Source organism: Zophobas morio, unplaced genomic scaffold, assembly GCF_036711695.1.
Source record: "Zophobas morio isolate AGI-343-1 ecotype UQ-CSIRO unplaced genomic scaffold, CSIRO_AGI_Zmor_V1 ptg000021l, whole genome shotgun sequence".
NCBI classification, from domain to species: domain Eukaryota; kingdom Metazoa; phylum Arthropoda; class Insecta; order Coleoptera; family Tenebrionidae; genus Zophobas; species Zophobas morio.
In genome coordinates, this window is record NW_026972126.1 from 2,399,401 (window position 1) to 2,415,398 (window position 15,998).

The 15,998-nt window shown below is 32.5% G+C and overlaps 1 protein-coding gene across 2 annotated transcripts in view; it reads left to right on the forward strand.

Annotated features, from left to right (window-relative positions):
• Window positions 1–9,323: 9,323 nt before the first annotated feature.
• The window catches only part of LOC135133284 (protein bowel-like), a 33,806-nt gene continuing 27,131 nt past the window's right edge, over window positions 9,324–15,998 (forward strand). Inside the window, exon 1 of one of the 2 annotated variants that reach the window (XM_064061636.1) lies at window positions 9,324–9,675. The gene's annotated coding sequence lies outside the window, so the exon portion shown is untranslated. Of the gene's footprint in view, window positions 9,676–15,169; window positions 15,307–15,998 lie in introns of those variants that run through there. The other variant, XM_064061637.1, reaches the window with a different exon arrangement.

Below are 15,998 nucleotides of genomic sequence, written 5' to 3' on the forward strand. Positions count from 1 at the left end.
TTTGTATTCTAGGGGTCAGGACAAGTTCGGAAAACACGGAAGTAACCATTTGTGCTAAGTGTTACAATATTTAATTAGTTTAAGCTCGGGAAGTAAAAAACAACCAGCTTAAGCCAAGGAAGTATTGTAATAGAGTCCATTGGACGAATGGTTATTTTCATGTTTTTTGAATGTTTCATGACCCCTAAAAAAATTGATCTCCCGTTTACTTCTGTCTGTATGTCTGTCTGTCCGCCGACTCTGTCGATTTTTATTACACAGATCATCTCCGAAATTACTGGACCGATTCTTGTCAGATCTTATATGAATGTTGGGAATATCTTGTAAATGGTAAAACGTTAACCAAAATTTGTCTGATCATTTCCCCCAACAGTGAGATCACGTTATCTCCAAAATTTACAATAGTAAATAAGTATTATTGAAATTTTATAGAATAACATACTCCTGTACTTGTCGCTTATGAATCAGTATTGCGTTTTCCGTTAGACGTCCAGATTTGTGAAAAAAATCAAAATTTTATGTAACAACAATTTACAATTTTATTTTGAATCTACTAAACCGAATGCTTTGAAATCTTGCAACTTTTTAAGGTTATCAGTGTTATCACAAATACTGTAAATCATTAATAAAAATTTATCCGTTTATTTCCTCCCAAAAAATTGATGACGCCATCGCAAAATTTTTCCCAAAAAATCCTATTTAAAATATGCAAAATATTGTGACTCTATAGCTGCATAGTTTTTAAAATTACTTACACAGGGTGATTAAAAAAATTGTGAATGACGCAATCTATTTTATTCATCAAATCCAAAACGACTCACCCCATTTCCCCAAAAATTTGTTTTTTGTCTAAAGTTTTCGATTAAATTTACGCCACCCGTGTTCTTGTAAAATGTTGATGATGTTATCACAAAATTTTGTTGTGTCTCTAGGGTTAAAACTCAACACGGATTCATACATAACAGGAGCAGGAGTATCTTATTATATGTATAAAATTTAAAAGATATTTACTATTGTGGCGATTCGTCCTATCACAATACTTTTTTAGCTTATTAGTCGTGCCAATGAAGCGTTAAAGCCCCATAACTCTCAGAAACAAATGCGATTTTGATGAAACTTTTTTAAAATGTTTGTATTGTAATACCGGGTGTCTGGAAAATTAGCTCTTCAGTACGTTATGTACGGGGATTTCGGAAGTCCCAAAAAAATAATAAAAAAAGTCTTTATGATGTAGATTACGAAAAAACGTAATTTTACGAGTATAAAAGTAAAATTGGCAACACTGCACGTACCTAATGCGTCAATACCTCCGGCTTACTTTTTGATTTCTTAATAACGATGGTGACTGAAATCCACGTTTTACTTTGTTTAGGACAAAAACCATACCAGTCAGTAGTCATCAATTGTTGTGCATTATTATTAATAAAACAAGCTGTTATTTTTCATTAATAAATAAACCAAAAAAAAACAATTAATAAAATATATATAAATTACAAACGGAAACAAAACCAACAAAAGAAAAATCCATTAGCATAACCAACTAAACACTAGAGATGTTCAAAATTCCTGCCTTGTGCATATAAGTAAGCTCGTAATGTTTCCAAATTTTTATCATGTTTTGTAAAAGTTAGTCATTACTACTTGCTAAGATAAAACTGATTTTGGCAATGACATACCCTCCAAGAAAAGAGAGGGTGGGTGGGCGGTTGGGCAGGGCTAGTACCTGCTAAGATAAGACTGATTTTGGCAAATGACATACCCTACAAGAAAAGAGAGGGCGGGTGGGCGGGGCTAGTACCTGCTAAAATAAGACCGATTTTGGCAAATGACATACCCTCTAAGAAAATAGAGGGCGGTCGGCTGGGTCTAGTACCTGTTAAGATAAGGCTAATTTTAGCAAATGACGTATCCTCTATGAAATTTAATTGAATTATTATAAGAAAAAGACATTAGAGGCTCGAAAGCACTATAACATTCTTTCCAAACAGGAATACCTGGAACCTCAAGATTGTTTTAAATATTTCCAAAAAAAAAAAACGGAGTCCCAAAATTAACTGAAAAACAAGTCAGGCCAAAATTTTCCAAAAACAAAACATCAAAGTCCCCTAAAATTGTTTTAAATAATATACAAAAAAAATCTCCATGGGTTCCCAAAATTATACACCATGGGTACCCAAGAGTCTCTCGAATTAAAAAAACAGCACTACGGCACTCAAAACTTTCAAATTCATAAAAAATAAAACACTAAAAGTTCAAAAGATTTTTTCAAGTTCATCTAGCAACAAAACATCAGATTCCTTGAAACTTGTTAATAACACACCAGGGGACCTAAAATTAACTGCGAACATTTTAAACGTAGGGTTCTGAAAACTTTTTGACAATTTTTGATACGTCAAATGTTTTTAACTGCTTGCTCGATTTTTGCTGATTTGTACCTTCGCTTTATATCAGACAAACATTGTTGTCACACATGGAATTTTATCAAATTATTACAAAAATAACGCAACCAAATTTTTGTACATTCTAACTGAAATGGTAATTAAACATCGTCATGGGCAAAAGAAATATTAACTGAAAGTTTTTTGTGATAGTGAACGTGTTGTTTCTGTCTGTCGGCCTGTCCGTCCATCCGTCGGTCCGTCCGCCGTCTGTGTCGATATTTGTTCAACAGATACCTAATCTTCGAAACTGACGGAGCGATTGTTGTGAAATTTTATATGTGCATCGTGTAGATGGCATAACGCTAACCAAACTTTGTCTAATCATCCCCACCAACAATATGATAACGTCACCTCAATTATTATTTTTTTTTTGTTAATTGTACCTTGCTATATACAGCTTGTTTTAATATGTATTTAGTTTAATACACAATGTTCGCATCGACTACATTCTCTCAAAATTATTTACAATTTAGTTTGACGAGTATGCTGCATAAACTGTCGACTACATTTACAACGTACATAAAGACGTTATACATTAGGTACATGAAAGAATAATATGCTAACTGGCAATTTGTATTCATAAAACTATTTTGAGTTTAATTGTTAAATATAAATAATGGTTTTAAAGTAAAACATGTTCTTGTTTGTTGCATTTTATCTTAGGTTCACTATTTAAATGAAATTACATTTACAAGCGGTATTTGAGCAGGACAAAGAAAAGAAAAATAATAAATGACGAAATCGTTAATAATGTGTAAATAAATAAAGAATGATCCGACAAAGGAATACATAGTTTTTAAATTAATTACTGGAAGTGTAAATCTAACAAACCCACTTAAAACGACGCCGCTTTATAATCCGACTCGTCATTTCATCCAATTTACTAAATATTATTGTTTACTTACGAGTGTTTTACGGTATAAATGAGAACAAACTTAAATGTACACAGCACTATAATGCTTAAGTAACAGGAGCATTTCTTACTAAGGAAAAAATGTTTTTAATTTATTACACAACAGTTGCATGTAACCCCCTATAACCTTATTTTAAGCATAAAGAAATAGAAAGTACAAAATCATTAATTGGTGTTTTAATACCACTCGTTTTATTGTATAATATTACTGTGCAAATTCAAAATTTCGTCAATTTGTTTAGAATTTTTGGAAAATGATAAAATAAGTATTTGTAAGGCAATAAATAAAATAAATCTGTTTATGGAATAAACTTTTAGAGGCAACGATATAACCACTTCTATAACCAAAGCACAAACCAAGCAATGCCGCATTTCTGCGGAATTCTTTTGGTAAAGATTTATGTTCTAATATTTCTGTAAAATCAAATTTTCAGTGATAAATATTATCCTTTGTACTAATTATTCGACTAATTATAAATTAAAAATTAAAATGGACAGAAAATGTACAAGATTTTTACCGTTGTAGAAACTTTAACAGTAACCTCGAAGTTTGAAACTAAAACAAATTAATGTGCGAATGAAATTTAAAGCTTAGAATATTAATATAACAAACCAGCAATTACAAACCAATTACGAGGAAAATTTGTTACTACTATTACGTGTTATAATATGTTATTGATTAAATTAACGAATACAATAATTTTGAATAGGTACAAAATGTCAGTTATATGGAGTAAGTAGACGATTTGTTCAATAGGATGGCCTATATTTTGGACACATCAGAGTAATATCATACAACACAGTGAAATGAATTTTATTTTTTCCATACTCCTAGATAACTATCCAGTTAAATAATCATGATTAAATCAGAAGGGATTAGAAAATCTATGAAGCTTTTAGTATTTATGTTACTTCATAAACAATCATTTTTGAAAATTAAATACATACATATATCACAGTTTGGCAAAGGGTTAGTACCGTCAAAACGCAAATTATTAACAATTAGAAAAAAAACTCGTAACTAATATTTAAGTATGCTAAAAAGCCATTGATGTTGCAAAGACTACACAAAAGTGCCATTTTTAGTTTTCAGTTTTGAAACACGAAAGCAAAATCATGAACCTTATAAAAACAAGTCACCAGTAGAGAGCTTCATTAATCCTGCTGGAGTTGATTTGATATTGAGAAAATCAGGAAATAAATAAGATTCGTTTTACCTTATTGCTCAGACTCCGTTTACTTATCTTGTTACTACTTATAATCAAAAGAGTTTTCAAAGAATATGCAATAACGTTTATTGTCCAAAACTTCGAAAACACAAACATGTTGTCGACGCGTTTTGCCAACGACGTCGACATTATCCAGATAAAACTAAATTGAAAAATTAAAGATTATTAAAGATTAAACTTTGACCAATCTTACAGAACGATTTTTTTACTATATTCAAAACGGCTCCAAAATTTAATAATATGGATCGGATTTCAGTTGTACTGGACGCCAAAAATCTTTAGCAGTAAACTGTGTACTAGGCTGTAGACTAACTTTATCATAAATGATATGTTTTGAACAGATTTGGTGTTACTTTGGCTACATGAATATGAACAATATTCACAGTTACGAAGTACATTATGTAGTTATGTACTATAGAATAAGAGAAAAATAAACTGCGAAACAGAAATATGCTACATATATTCTTATTTTATGATGGAGGAAATAACTTCAGATAATACCTTTAATTCTAATATTTACGATAGCAAAGTAAACAAGCAACTGACAAAAAATCATGTTAAAAAATAAAATGTTGTTTTGCATATAGTCAAAGAGAACGTATAAAGTTAATCAGTCAGTAGTGGCATGGACATCGACCAACTTGTATTTTCATTGGTAGAAGTCATATTTGTCGTAGCTTGGTCTCTTGAAATCAGAAAAAGTGGATTTTTAAAATGTTCAATGGACGTTAACTGTGGCCGGAAAATAAAAAAAATGCTTTAATATCTTACTAATATGTATTTATAAACGTACATACATATTTTTACTTCAACATACATTGTCAAAACAAATCTTGTTACATCATAAAACTTTACACCCTTGATAAATGTAGTTAGCAATAACGCAATCTTTTCTGACAAATAAGAGTTAACTTTATCGAAGTTTTACTGTATCTTTTTTTAAAAGATATATTATTTATACTTTTCCAGGGTAAGCTAAGGTAGTTTTGTAAAACGGTCCATCGGACGAATGACCACATTCACGTTTTCTCGACATTTCATGACTCCTAGAGTACGAAAAATGTGGTCCCCCGTTTCAGTCTGTCTGTTGTCTGTCGTATGTTTCAATTTTTATTATACAGATTATCTCCAAAACTACTCGACCGATTAATTATTGTAAGATTTGATAGGTAAATTTGGAATATCACGTGTCAAATTTTGCTAATATCCCACCACCAATGGAATGACCTCATCTCCAAGATTTACAATAATAAATCTGTACCTGAGACAGGCGCGGATACAGGATTTCGTTCAGGGGGGGGCATTTTTTGTGCAATTTTACCTATCTACCAGAAATTCGTTTTAAACAAAAAAATTTATAAAATTTTAGCTAGTATACTCTTTTTCACATAACATGGGTGACATTTAGTTCTTTTCATTACACGTATAGTGTACAGTAATAATCCTAATTAATTGGGAAAAAAGTGTGTTCGGATTAACGATTTGTTCGGATCAGCAATTTTTCCAAAAATCTGAAAGGGAATTGAATAACAACTTCATACACAACTGAAAACAAACTTCAAGAAATAAACCAAAATTTTATTAAACAAAAATTAAAGAATTCTTAAGCAACAATGGATAATAATAGATACATTCTAAAAAAATATTACTCTGTGACCATAAACACGCTATCTTTTGGAATAAACACCCCGGGATCTATACCCTGAAATTTTTCAGAATTTTTAGATGAATTTTTCAAAAATGAAATTTTATGTATTCGTATTACCTCCATTATGCAAATTTCGACCCGTTCTCGACGATTTTCGAAATTTAGCTAAATATTTTCTTGTAGATTTTGGACCTCAGAAGTCACTTCTGGCTTCATTTCTTCGATAACTTAAACCATTTTTCCAGAATCGTTGAAATATCGCAATTTTTAAAAATTTCGAAAAATTCGAATTTCACAGCGAATTTTCCGAAAATATTGCTCCGTTACCATAAACATGGTATATTTTTGGAATCAGCACGTCGGGATTATATCTCTGAATTTTTTCAGAATTTTTAGGAAATTTTTTCGAAAATTAAATTTTTCTCATGCAAATTTCGACCCATTTTCGACGATTTTCGAAATTTAACCAAATACTTTCTCTTGTAGATTTTGGGTCTCCGATAACTTCATCCGTTTTTCCAGAATTAGTTAATTAATTCAGTGCTTTGAAATATCGCAATTTTAAAAAAATTCAAAATATCCCATACAACATATGCAGAAAGATCTTGCGTCATTTTTGGAAGTAGATACATGTTTTCAAGTTCAGGTCGGATTGCAAAGTTTTTGTTCGGATTAAAGAGGCATCGACTTCAAATAGCCTCTGTCCGGATTGTTGGATGTTGAGACAATCGTGAGTTCGGATTACAGAGGTTGTACTGTATTTACAAAATGAAATATGATTTCAAAATTTTGAAATTGGTCAAAATAAAGTACCTCGGTCGTGTGTCAGGGGGGGGGCAATTGCACCCATTGCCCCCCCTCCCCCTGGATCCGCGCCTGACCTGAGAGCGCAAAGTGCATAACTCCATTTTTACATAAAATTGGATAAACGGGTATTTTTTACTAAAAAATGTTGGCGCTTCTTTGTCTAATTCAGGTATTTACAGTTTTTTTATTTGTTATATTCAATATTTTGTATTATATATTTAGAATAAGCTAATAATTTGTCTGGTATGTAAAACGAGCCACAAATAATTGCTCTCACTGAAAACTGACAATTTGGAGTTACGCACTTTGCGCTCGCAGGTACAGAAATGTTATTTAAATTTCATAAAATAAGATACTCCTGCATTTGCGGTGTACCTATAGGTAAGTCTGTGTATTCACCCTACACATCCAATTTTTGGAAAAAAATCAAAATTGTATAACAACATTTTCCACTTTAACTTTGAAACTGCAAAACCGAGTATCTACTTTCAAAATTTTGTTTTTTAAGCTTATTGTAGTCATGGTAAATTGTTAATAAAAATGTATGCATTTATCCCCTCCTAAAAAAGTGATGACGTGTGATCTCAAACTTTTACTGAATAAATCCTCTGTGATATTAGATTATAACTCTATAGTTGTGTTGTATCAATGCACTCATATTTTTTGAAATTTTTGAACGAGGCAATTTATTTTATTGATTAAATCAAAAACAACTCACGCCATTTACCCGTAAATTTGGGATTACAGTACTGTTATTATTAGTATGATGTATGTATCCTTGCAAAAATGTTGATGACGTCATTACAAAATTTTGTAATGGCAAAACTCACTTGAAACATACGCTTCTTTACCGTTACTTTAACATTACATACATATTTATATTTTAACTTATAAGAGTTGTCATAAAAAAATAAAATTCGCAAACTGAAATCTTATCATTTTTCAAAAAAGCAGCATCTGTTGTACTGGACTTCAGGGGAGACGTAAGTTGTGTCGAAATAACATTAGACCAATTGTTAGTCACGTGTGGTGCACTATATATATTACATACATAATGCATACTTTTGATTTTTCAAACAGATATTCAATAAAACCTTTAATAATTAGAATTTTTACGTTTGCGTATAGAATTAGATATAGTACGAAGAATATTACGGACCGTATTTTTTAATTAGTCTACTTACGTACTTACTAATCATTGAATTTACTACCATAATTACTAGAATAATACATTTTTATTCAATGTACTCAGTTTACGAAATTACGATTACTGCTGAAACCTCGCTTTTGAGCAGTGGTTTTATTATAAAATTCTACTTTAAAGATTGTTGTCGTAGTAACGAAACACTAATGTAATAAAAAAAAGTTTACATCACCTCTGGTGAAAATAGAAGTGGTGTAAAAAGTTCTATAATGTCTTTAGATCACACTCGAATTTTTGCAAAAACGCAGTTTGGCGCCTGGGCTGTGAGATGTCATCCAGAGGACCACAAGCCTATTTTATACAAAAACTTATTTGCTTAACGAATGGGAATGGATTGGAGTCGTTTAGAATCGCATAATTTTTAAATCGGTTCCTACTCTACACATTATTTTATTTTATATTTTTTGTTACTTAATTTATTTTCTATACCGGTAATATTTTGACAGTAAGTAACTTTACCATTCCGTCAGAATGAAAAATTAAACACCTCGTATATTGAAACTATGTTAAAAATAATAATTTTAAAAAAGGTGAATCCCTAGTTTCGGTGAACTTATATATTTGCGACATCCAGAGATTTAAAATATTTTTTTATACTTCAGAATTCGAAGCCACCAAAGAACTGAAGGTAACATGGTGAGTGATTTGTTTTACATTTTAAAACGTATTTTCACTGTTTAATAAGTGTACGTAATTTAAAAGTGATTCCTTACAGCTACGGGTGGCAGCGTAATAAATGAAGCAAACCAGTCTCTTGCCACACACTGAGAAGTGCATATTTTACGCATTTTATAAAATTTTATTGTAGTAGAATTTTATTTCAGAAATGCACACTTTCAGCCTGCAACGATGTGCACATTATTTTCGTTACAATAAAGAAAGAGATAACACTACATCAATTTTGAACGAATTAAATTCGAAACTTGATCCTCATATTTCGAGGCTGCATAATAGGATAGAAAAGGGGCGTCAGCCCGCCTAATAAATCCGGGAAGAACCGCGCGTCCGTCGAATTCCCATTAATACACGCCGCCAAACGCCTACAGGCCCGTAACAGGGGGAGAAAGGGGGGCCCACACGGCGGCCGAACATAGAACAGTTGAATGCGCCACCGCTGCCGTAGTGGCGAGGCCTTCTACTACCGTAACTTCTACACGGAGCCCCCTTCCAGACCAGCAGGTTCACCTGAGCCAAAGCCAAGCATACCTTAGTCGAGATCAGAGTTGGTCCGAGTGACGCGACTTCTCTCTACCTGCTCCCGTTCCGTTTATCGCTTTATAGAGCCCTTTGTGCCTTTGTCGGACCTTTGTCACCCCTTGGCACCTGTGGATTTGCGGAAAATGTGACAATTGTTCGGTGGTTCAAGTGGTTTCGTTCTTGACAATAAGTGTACTATAATGTGATTTATTATGGACAACAGTGGATACGACTAGGTAAGAATTGGTCCTCCAGTTCACGTTTTTTTTTTTTTTTTGTTTACTCTTAGGGGCATGTTGTAACCCATTATCTCAACATTGCGCGGAAATGTTTTGAAATAAGAGATATGGCCAGATAAACATGCATAACTCACGTTCTTCACCATAATACTCCATCTATACTCGGCACGGACCAACTCTAACCTTACTAGTTTGCGGCACTTTCTACTCGTAAAACGGCAAAAGCTTTCTACGTTAAACAATAAGTCGTGCCTTGAATGGACGCAAAACAAAAAAGTGCATTACCCATTCATTGCTTAGCGCCGGCTAGCGCGCAGGTTAATCTTATTTGTAGTAGACCAGGCTTTAATCCGCGCTAACACTTGTTTAAAAACCATAAAACTAGTGGCTTAGAAGAAAATTTAATATTTGCCCCTTATCTTGTCCACGGTAAGTAGGCTATCGCGCGTTGTTGCCACGTGCGTCGCCGCACGATGCGGGCGCTCGGAGCGGCCATCTTGTGTGCCCGCGCTCCTTATTTTGTACTATAAATGGCGCTTTTTTGTTTGGCTGCGGTTACGTGTTTGAATTAATTGAGCGTTTTTGCGGGGTCATGCTCACGTTGGGAAAGTGGCTGTGCATGCTTATAATGGTAGTAGACAATATGTCATGTGTCACTTGGTATACACTGGAATAAATTTGATTTACATATTTTACTGCTACTCTTTGCGACTGGGCGTTTGTTTCTATGTTACGTATTTGCCTAACTGATTGACATTATCATAACGCAGCCGCATTTACGCCGAGCAGTAGCCCATTTGGCAACGCTGTCGAATCATATCAGCTCGGTTCCGAGTTGGAAGAGTTCGAGGAGTTCTACTGTATCAAAATGTGTACTGGAATGTTATTTTCGTTGGTGTGCTGTTGCTTTCATTTTGAGCAAAGTGATCTAAATTTTGGGTGCCCGCGGCGTTCACGTTCGAACTGAAATGCAGAAAAAGTATCGGGCAATAAGCGTTAGGGTGTTCACCTTTCAACATAGATATTAGAAATTTACTGTGTTCCTGAATAATGACTATATTTTGAAATACAACAAAGGAAAACACAAATCTTGTAGAGAAAGGTGTTTAAAACGATGACGCATGCAGTCCGAATGTTTTTTTTTTTCTAAGGAAGTAGCAGTAGTGTTTTATTAAAATTTAGAATAATATTTGGTTTTCAGCTGAAAATCTCTGTGCAGTTGACGTGATGTTAAGACGGTATGTATGACTAGATTTGGACTCTTCATCGTCATCATGCTATATCAACTTCCAAATATATATCTACTGAATTAAAGTTGAAAATGCCCTATTAAATATACTTTGGGTCTAATTCACGGTATTTTAAGTCTCTAGTAATAAGAATTTAATAAATTCTTTAATGGTATTAGCATATTAAACTTGTAAGTGAATTTATTTTTCAACCGACAAGGAAACAAAATTGTGATTTCTAAGCATATTTTGTTGTCTGTATTATTTTTAGGTAATATTTTAACGCAGACACTCAAGCAGATATTGACTTTAATGATAAAAAAACATTGTTTGCTTTTATAAAACATTCACTTGGTCGAAAGAAATAATTTAACTTTCCATTTTCAATGACTTAACATTTATACACTCATTATCAAAATTATTGCACCACTCAGAAGGTATGGCAGAAATATCTGAGGATTATTGTCTGGAAGAACTAAGCGATCTGATTTTGAAAGAAGAAAATACACGTTAAGTTTCCTCATATATGATATTATACTACTTGAATACTAATTGAATAACTGATGCAATAGTCCTACAGAGTATTTTTTATGCAGATCTGCTAATAAGGAGCTGATACAATTGTATCGAATCGTGTAGGTAATGATCTCTTATCCAAGAAGGCAGCAACATACTTACAGTTAAACTGGGTTAAAATGGGTTACATAATACAGAATACAATTTTTGAGAAAATATGGATAACATTTTCCAGCTTTTTTCACAACTGTATTCACATCTAAACGAACTATGTAGTTGGGCGAAAAATTATATATAGGTATACAACCATAGTTGGAAGGTTGTATCCACGGGCGTTTAAAAAATTATTTGGCTAAATTTCTGGAATGTAATCTCAATAAATTTTGCAGCGAATACTATGATGAAATACTTGCCGTTTCAAGAAGAAATTGCCGATTGTTTTAAAATTATGACAATCTATTGCGTCGTATTGTTAGATAGGTATATATATATATAGTTCTACAACAATCAATTGAAAGATCCATGTATTTTTAATACACCTGTCGTTAATTTTATTGCATGTGAAATATGTGTCAGAATATGTAAAAACTATCGTTAAATGGTGTTGATCTTAAAACTAAAGAACCAGATGTCTACAAACATCCATTTAACGTGTGTGTATTTAGTTATACTTGAGTTCTAAATTCACTGTGTTTTCGATTAGGTTTATGGAATTGTATTTCAGTAATTAAAATTATTTATTTTATTTTTGGTCAGTTCATTTAGGTAGGTAGCTATCACAAATTCTCAAACATACAAAAAAGATTTAGATATTTATAATATGGCAATACATAAAAAATTTAAAATCAATCATTTAGATGTTTGAAAACAGAGACAATAAAGTCAAGCGGTTCTTTAACATACGCGTGCATTTAAATAACTATAATTAAGACTATAACTCTATGTCGTACAGCTACATAAGCAAAGTTGCTCTCAAAGTTGCTACACTTGCTCTGGAAATAAATTCCGAGAGCAGGTTAGCCAATCAAGCAAGGCGACATTTCTGAAAAAGATCATTAGTTTATTCAAAAGAAGAATTAATTAAATTAAATTTACATAACTTGCTTTAATCTGCATAGTTATTTCAACTACATTATGACTCTCATAAACAAAGTTTCCTCGGTGAAACTTAAAATTTCTTGTAATGGACGCTTCTAGCGCCAGAAATGTAAAGAATTTTTCTCATTCTCGATAAAAAATGATTTATATTTAAATCTCCAGTGATCTTTATGTGACACGTGCTGTCAGCTACAAATCAGATTTCACTTTTCTTAGAAAATTTTACGCTCGTTATTATCGTCCGAGCTATTATCCGCATAAATTTTGAAGCTTACAAATAAGGTCACGCTATTGTTTAAAATAGCTAGGTTTGACTATCGAACTTGTCAATTTTTTATTGTGCTCTCACATCTGTTATGTTAATAACATCTTTAGTTTATCGCTTCGCCTTTTATTTGGAACAATTTCATAACCATCTCTAAAGAATTTCTTCAAAAGCAAATCTGGTTTTTGAATAGGTGATGAAATCATCGAAATAAAATGAATGATCATTGAGTTCAGATTGCTCAAGTGGCGCTTTGATGAGAGCAATAAAATCCTTTTAAGGATCAGGAAGTCATAATTTTATTAAATTGCACTCATGTAAATGGTTTGCTCTCGCAATTAAATGGTAATTTTGGCTACTGGTTTGGTAATTTGTGAAATGCAGATTTTGGAAAGGTCACTGCAGATTTTGTCAACCTGTTACACTCCGTGATAATAAATTACCATATCATTTCTTTCGGAATTTACAATTTTGTAAGAGCTTTGCCTTAGTCGGTGTGTTTATCTGAAGCCCACGCATGCAGATTTTAGAATTTCACACTACGGCTGTGTTAATTAAAGAAACTTTTTTAGCATAAACAATGACAGTTACACACCTAATAAATTGGGCAGTTATTGTTTCAAGGTTGTTTTGAATTTAAATTTTCTTTTTAATAAAAATATCCTGTTATTCTGATTAAAACGTCCTTTTATTTGCGTAGACGTTGCATAGCTAATGTTACACGTTACACTGTGATTCGTGCATCTATTTTTTTAACGACATAAAATTGTTGTACTTGGGAGTCGAAACTTTGTCGATAATCGAAACAATAATGGAATTTTTCTAACAACGCTCAAAACAGTTAAACTAATTTTATTTCATTCATTTGTTACCTCATTAGCTTTTTAACTACAAAAGTGTATCTAGGGAACTTTCAGAAACTAGTTTGTTCTGTTTGAAGGTGATATATGTAACACCGGTACCATTTGTTCAAGAACTTATTGATATTCTTAAAATGAGAAGACAGTATAGTCGTTTCAAATTAATAAAATGGAATCCAAAAATTTAACCCAGAAATATGCAAGTCGTTAATTTTTTTTCGGTTAACTAATTGAAAAAGTCTTTGAAGTAGTTCAATATTGCTTATTATTTTCCTGATACGCTTTTCTTTTGACACTGGAGGAGAGTTTTGTTGAATTATAAAATAACGGGTGTTCAATAAATCATCAAGTTAGCTTTGATTTTTTGTAAAAATTGTGACGTATGTCGACAATTAACCTCAAATTTAATCGATGACAACTGACAACACGGAAATGTCAATTATATAGAGCAGTATGAATTAATAAAACACTCTACCTTTTCTTCTAACAAAAAAGCAACGCCAACTTGATGACTTTTTTAATTGAACACCCGATATATTTTTACGCCATTGCTATATACTCAAATGTATAAAGTAGATATCAAATACGCAATAGAGCAATGTGAAGTTATAAGTGTTATTATAATAACAAACGATTAAAACTGCATTATCATGACGAATACACAAAGATAAAAAAATTAAAATAGAGTTATGCTTCATCGCACGTATTATGGTGGGTTTTAACTATCATATTTAACAGAAACCCGGAATGTTTCTGACGAAAAACTTCTTTTTAACACGAACTGATAAAACAAACTTTGGGTGTGAATCCCACCTGATTGTACGTACTAGAACTTTACGAACACAATGTAATTATAAATATGTAACACCCAACCACAATAAAATTTTTGTATGAAAAGTTAATAACAAAAACCTAAAATGGCAAAATAAGATATCTGCGGCTTCGTCTTTCATTGATTAGACTACATATATGGTAGTTGTGTCAGACGATATGACGTTATAAAATATTTTGTCGAAATTGTATTATTTGTTTTCGTAAGTGTAAAACTTGTGGTTTAATATTTACGAAAATATCAACAATATATCGGTAGAGGTTCGACTGTAAGCTCTAAAATTAAAAATGGAAAATTAATGGATAGAAATAGGAAAATGCAGCTTTCAATATTCCCTATAGAGCTGCTTTTAGGTTTTGTCTTTATCTTTACGCATGAAGATTTTATTGCCGAGTTACTTTATCATAACCCTGTTTACCTTTGTATTAATATTTTATAAAATTATGAGTACAAACAGCAGTAGCAAAACCTTAATTTACATTTTTATCTCAACCTCTAAGATTAAGAGTTTAACTTTGGTCAAATCCAGGAAACTATGAAATAATCCGTATTTTTACTTCACAACAGTAGTCAGTAGAAAATTTAGAAAAGCGATAAATCCACCACAAACAGTGACGCGTGACGGATCTTTTGATTAGAACTGCGGTTATTTCTGGTGGGTAAATGGGGTTTTTAGTACTTCTTTCTTTTATCAGTCGTGTTACTGTGCAAGGTGCACGTTTCATTTTTAGTAATTTTTGTCGATGTATGTGAACGTACAAGTTGTAAGTGGAATGAAAAGTTCACCGAGTCTCTTACCCGTGACACGCAAGAGCTCCTGAATCTTTGGTATGTGGCACGCAATAATTACTTTTGAAATTTTCTCATGGGGAAGTTGCTTAAAGTTCTCAGAAATCGTACACCAAGAAGCCGTGTCAAATAAACGTATCTTTAATCATATCACGAACTCGGTGGTGTCGGAATCTATTTTTACATTTCTTTTGTTGTAACCACAAATTTCCTGATAAATAATGCTCCATCATTCGCAAGACTTAATTAATATTAATAAACAAGTAATCTGAATTCTGCGAAGTTGTCGGTTAGGAAATCGTGACAAAAGCGTTATAGACAATCTCTCTATAAAACTCCTGCTGAATTCTAGGCGTCGCCCTGATTGAGGTTGAACAAGCGTAAAGAACGTGCAGAGATATGGTTAAGCACGACTTACCAGGGGTTGCAATGTAGAGTTAATCGTGTGAATGTAGCTTAATTGGATTTTTTCTTAAACTAATTATCCAGCGAGCTGGGAGGTATAATTAAGGTTCCATGGCAATAAATTAAATCTATATGTTAATCATTCTCGGTAAGATAAAGTAAACCGATGACTTAATTGGTTTCTTCATGCATTTACAATTATGGAAGACATACTTGCGTTGATCAAAACATGCATCGATCGGCATTCCCCTTTTCCCAGCTAAATCGAAGATATGTCGAAGACAAATAAGCCAAAAAAATTTCTACAACTTCTTAGAACGTAAAAG